Source organism: Vombatus ursinus, unplaced genomic scaffold (assembly GCF_900497805.2).
Source record: "Vombatus ursinus unplaced genomic scaffold, bare-nosed wombat genome assembly UNPS02007351.1, whole genome shotgun sequence".
NCBI classification, from domain to species: domain Eukaryota; kingdom Metazoa; phylum Chordata; class Mammalia; order Diprotodontia; family Vombatidae; genus Vombatus; species Vombatus ursinus.
Window position 1 is genome coordinate 434 of NW_020947129.1, and position 5,722 is coordinate 6,155.

A 5,722-nucleotide genomic window follows, 5' to 3' on the forward strand; every position below is an offset into this window, starting at 1 on the left:
GATTTATTTTAATAGTCCTGCAATACATCAAATTGTCCTACAAGCGCACAGAAGAATATATGTGCCCCCTAAAAAGTAACTCTTCTAGGAAGACTTATGCCCCAAGGAGATTCTTTTTATCTCACTACTTTTCTCCATGAATACACAGCTCATTACATGAAAACTACAACAAACAAACAAGAAAACCCTTGCTCTGTTCTGGGGCTGATTCTATTTCACTGCTCCATCTGCGTCAGACAGATCACAGCTGGACTTGCTAAAAGGGCATGAAGGGAACTTCTTTTCCAAGGACTTACATTGCTGTATGTGCACTCCAACCCAGAGTAAGGGGAGGTTTTGTATTTTCAGTGCAATGGGATGATAAAGTTAAATATCTTGGAATAACCACTTGCTGTCCAACCTTGTTGTTGAGTGAGAGGGCCACATTGAAGCTGTATCGTTTCAGATGAAGAATAAGGACCCTAAAAAAGAAGATGATGCAATCCATTAGTTCACACATATTAGAAACATCTATCTGGGGCTCAAAATAGCTTAATCTAGTCCACATATTAGAGAATTTCTGGATTTGGCTAGCATAAAATTCTGTTTTATTTACCTCTTCTTGACTCATAAGAGTGCAAAGTATATTAAAGTGTTTTAAGAATTCTAGGAAAAAATACTAAAGAAAATATAAAGTTACTAAAAAAGGGTTTTTTCTTCAAGTTCAGGTGAAAAAAAATACTGGATTAAAATGTTACTTATTTATTTCAATCTGTTATATAGCCCTTGATGAAAAGTTTTCAATGTTTCAAAATAGCCCTTTAGTAAGCACTTTTAAGAATACTTCTTTCTTTCTTAACCCATATTTCAACAATCCTTTCCTAAGAAGGAATCTGAGATAAGAAAAAGAAATCTGCAAAACTATTTTTCCTATTTTAAAAATATTCTTTTACTCTATTCCTTTATTAGCTAACTGATCTGTTTGGAAATTTGTAGACCTAATAGAGCTTGTGGGTCTGAAAAGGCTTCTGAGCTCTTCAGCACCACCAGACTCACTGGCTGGCGTTCAAATGATCTTTCCACCTTTAGTACTGAATGAATCTTTGCCCGATAGACCAAATGACTACAATCCACTCAAACATTTTATAACTGGATTTCAAAATTCATATGGGAACTCAACCACAGTTCCAGGCAAATGAGACTTATAGCAAATTGCTTCCTTTCTTATGGTACATGCCTTTATTACCAAAGCCACAAAACAAAAATTCACTGAGTCCTTTAAAAATTGCTCTGAAATTGCAAAATGAGGGTAAGGGTCTCTTAACTGTGCTGCTTCTGCTTTGTTTGTTTGTTTGTTTTAGGCAATAGGGGTTAAGTGACTTGCCCAGGGTCACACAGCTAGTAAGTGTCAAGTGTTTGGTCTGAGGCTGGATTTGAACACTCAGGTCCTCCTGACTTCAGGGCCAGTGCTCTATCCACTGCGCCACCTAGCTGCCCCTGCTTTTGCTTTTTTAATTAGAAAAGAAGTCTCCGCTAAACTTTATAAACATCATTCCCTGTAAGAGAAAGGATTGGTTCATTCTTTGTGTTCATCCTCCCAGTGCCTAGGACAGTAACTGGTATGTACTAAAACCTGAATAAATTCTTGTTGCCCTAAACTCTAGGCAGAGATAGGGAAAACCTGTGCACTGTCCCACATGCACTAAGGGTTTACTCAATAGCTTTTTCCTGTCTTTCTTTTTACAAGGAAACTTTCTTACATGGGATGGTTCACTGCGTAATGGGAGGGAGGTAAGATGAATATGTTAAGGAAGGCGATGCAAAAACAAAGGACAAATAAAAAATAAAACTTAGATTAAAAAATTATAAATTCATTTAATTTAGATAGACCAAATATACAATAAGGCTTTATATTTTATTTCAAAATTTTTTTAAAAAAAGGATACTGTTAGAATACTCCAAATTGCTTTGCATAGAAGTATACTAACCCAATAAAACAATCTCTGCTCTTGAAATCATTACCATTACCATTCCTATTTATGGTTCAGCTTTGCTTATCTTCCTGACTAACCCATTGTCAAACTTCATTGGTGTTCCTATATATGCATTCAATCTTTCAGGTTTTCTACTTTTCTCAGGTATTCCACTTTTCAAGGAGAAATAAAAAGAATGCCAAAGAAGCAAAACTGAACCAGGATTAAATTTACCTGGGGAGTCTGTTGAACTTATGCGTGACAATAGCAGACTTCCCACCACACTTCTCACAGGAATATTCAAGTTCTTCTGCCTATTAAAAACAAAACACAAACACAAGATTGAACTAGCATCTTCATACCCACTAAGAAGATTAGAAACTTTGAACCAGGTGAAATTCTATTTCTGTTTAAGGCCACAACTTGGAAGATTTTCCCTTACTAAAGAAATTGAGATCAAAAAATCAAGAATCTTTTACGTTCCAATTAATTTTCTAAAGTAATCTTAATTTTCTTTCTTAAAAGACACCTTAATTCACGAAACATCATACTCTAAAAAAATAGTAAAGATCAAACTTTTTTGGGGGAAAAAACAGCAGTCACCTAAAGATAACTGAAATACATAGCACTTAAAAACCAGAGAAAAAGCCTTCAAAGTATAGCTATTAGTCGAGTGATCCTGTGGAAACGTAAGGAATTTTTATACAACACTGAAAAGACAAACAACTTTGAAATACTTGAGAACTCTATTCCAGAAGGCCCATAATGAAATACGCTACACACATCATGACAGAGAGGCGATGGATTCAAGTGCGAATTGAGACATATTTTTTACATGTGGCCAATGAGGAAACTGATTTTCTTTGATTATATATATTTGTTAGAAGGGCTTCATTTTTATTTCTTTTTAAGTGGGGAGTTGAGGATAAAATGGAAGGTAGAGAATCTAGACTCTTGTTAATTGAAAAACATAATTTTTTTAAACAAATAAAGGTAAAAAATTACTCTTTGGTTGGTGCTTTCCTACTCCAGGATAGCGAGTAAGGGCAGAACATTCACAAATTATCACACTGATTAATAAAGATGAAAGGTTACTTGTCAATTAATACAAGAAATAGTATCACTATATAGCCCCAGGCAGGCAAAATCATAAATTTACTCCAACAAAATAGAAATTACTGTAAAATCAAAATGTATCCTGGCAAATTCTCACGAACAAGTATTGCTGTATGGAAGCTCCAACTATATCACAGAGGCCTTTCAAGGATGTGTCACTATGAACCACAGAAATGACTTTATCTAACTGTTCTAAAACATGAGACTTTTCTCCCTTCTCTCATACTACCTAAGAAAAAACAAAGGATATATCCTGACACCACCCCCCAATCTTCTCAGTGAGGATTTATATATTGATTAACAAAAAGATTTATGAAGATAGATTTGCAAATTATTTCCTATTTTAAAAAATTTAACCTATCTTACAAGCAGAAATACTTTAATATAAAATTTCATTAACCTCAAATTATCATTCCTGTTTATTAATATTAAACACAAGTAGGGTTTTTTCTAAATACATTTGCTGGTACACTAAATGAACATCCCACTTAAGCAATCTCTTTTCAAATCAACAGGTTTATGAAGTACCTTTCCCCTGCTCCCATCACCAAAGTAAAAGTTAATACTAAACAATTCCTATTTGGATAATTATTTTTTCCAACTATCTGACAACACACTGCAAAGAAATGGATCAGAACTAAATCTATGAAATACATATTTCCATTAACAAATAGTATTATTTACCCTAAAGAAAAGATCAAGAGAATCTTGGATTGACCGAGGAGGTAGTGGTTTCTTTCTTCGGGGCAGGTCAATGGAAAGGTCATTAAACTGTTCGCGTTTGGGAACAGTTTCACCACATCTATGGAACATAAAAAACATATTTCTTCTAAACACATGCACAATGCAGAATAAAATACCTACTTGTAAAAGCCAATTTTTTTCTAAGAAATTTGATGGGAAACATAATGAGAAAATAAACATTCACTTCTTTACTATCCTGAGCCAAGCAAGTCCACAAGCATAGGGCGTATGAATAAAAGTTAATCTATGACTTTGCTCAATGCTTTACTTTAGAGGGTGTCTACATCATACAATAAACACAATCATATTCCACAGCGGACGGAGAATTGCACTTGGTATTGGAAAGGCTGGATTCGAATCCTGCCTATGACACTTTCTAGCTGTGTGACCACAGGCAAGTCATATAGCCTCTCTGAGGCCAAGCTGCTTCATCTGAGAAGGGGATAATATCTGTAGCACCTACAGTACAGAGTGATTTTGAGGCTCAAGTGAGAATAATGTGTGCAAAGTGCTACATAAATTCAGGTATTATTTTATTGGTATGATTAAAAATCTCAGTATCCAAGATTAAAACATTTCCTAAAATACATCAACAAGGAAGCAGGTAATTCAAACATACAGGAGCCAGCCTGGTACAGATCAATGGAGCAGGGAGTCAAGAAGCCCTGGATTGGAACCTTCACCTCTGCCACTTGGGTGTGATTGTGGGCAAGTCCCTTAACCTCTCTGGGTCAGTTTCTTCATTGGTAAAATAAGGGGGTTGGATATGATGGTCTCCAAGGTCCCTTATAGCTCTAAATTTATGATCCTACACACAGTCATCTTCATGTTGCTTTTAGAACTGCATAACGGTCCACAACAAGGCCACACTATGGGATGATTGGCTCAATAACCTAATTAGGGCAAAGGTGAACAAACTTTGGCACCATAGAAACAGAGCCTTACAAAATCTGAAATACACACTAGTTCATAAAATCTAAGTAACTGAGCTTCAAGTTCAAATCGCCTCCTCTCCAGTTCACATAAAATAGAGGCTAAAAAACAGGGTTAGAGGGCTTACTTTCTAACCTATTGATTAACTTAAACCCTTCTATGTTACAGTTATATGAATTGTAATAAACAATAGGATGAAGATGTTTTTGTTTTACTTTGTTTTTCTGGAAGGGGGCTAGAGGAAGGGGACAATGAAGAGAAAGGTTCTGGACCTGTGATTTCTTTGCTGCAGAGAACTCCCGGGGAGAAAGTTCCAAATGCTGATGCAGCGCAACATCTCTACTGCATCTTCTACTCTTAGGCATGCTGGCCTGAGGTCCTAAGAAGGGAAGTGATTTGCCCAGAATTACACAACATGTGTCTAAGGGAAGATGTGAATGGTGCTATCCTGACTCTGAGACCAGTCCTCCATCCACTGTTGCCTCTCAGTTTGATATTGAAGATATGTGAATGGTGCTTTCAGTGAGAAAACAGCCTTTATTTAAAGACCTGTCCAGTTCTGTATTTAGAAACTAGTATATAAAAGACGTTTTAAGGAAAAATCAAGTGCAAAAATGAATTTCATAATATGTGAAAAGGGTGTTTATGTTAAAAAATGTGACAGATTTTCTATTATCATTCAGCTCAGAGTTAGTTTCATTTTACCCAATCATTTTTAAAGAAGAATAAAGGTGCTAAAAAAGAGTTCAAAATACTTACAAAAAGACAGATAGGTTCCTATCCTTAATAACCTCCATTCTTCTAGAATAGAGGTTATTAAGGATAGGAACCTATCTGTCTCAATTTAACTTAATTTCCTTATCATCTACCACAGTGCTTTCCACATAATAATTCAAGAAATGTTTGTTGAGTTGAATAGTTGACTCTTTTATGTGAGTTCTGCTTGCCTCACTGGGGACAATCAATAGGTTTGAATA

The 5,722-nt window shown here is 35.5% G+C and overlaps 1 long non-coding RNA gene across 1 annotated transcript; it reads right to left on the reverse strand.

The window, feature by feature from the left end:
- Positions 1 to 302: 302 nt before the first annotated feature.
- On the reverse strand, positions 303 to 3,864 carry LOC114033773. The gene is made up of 3 exons (XR_003568035.1): positions 3,753 to 3,864; positions 2,187 to 2,266; positions 303 to 461 (listed from the first exon to the last, which is right to left on the reverse strand). It is a non-coding gene; the product is annotated as an uncharacterized LOC114033773 (long non-coding RNA).
- Between the last annotated feature and the right edge of the window lie 1,858 nt (positions 3,865 to 5,722).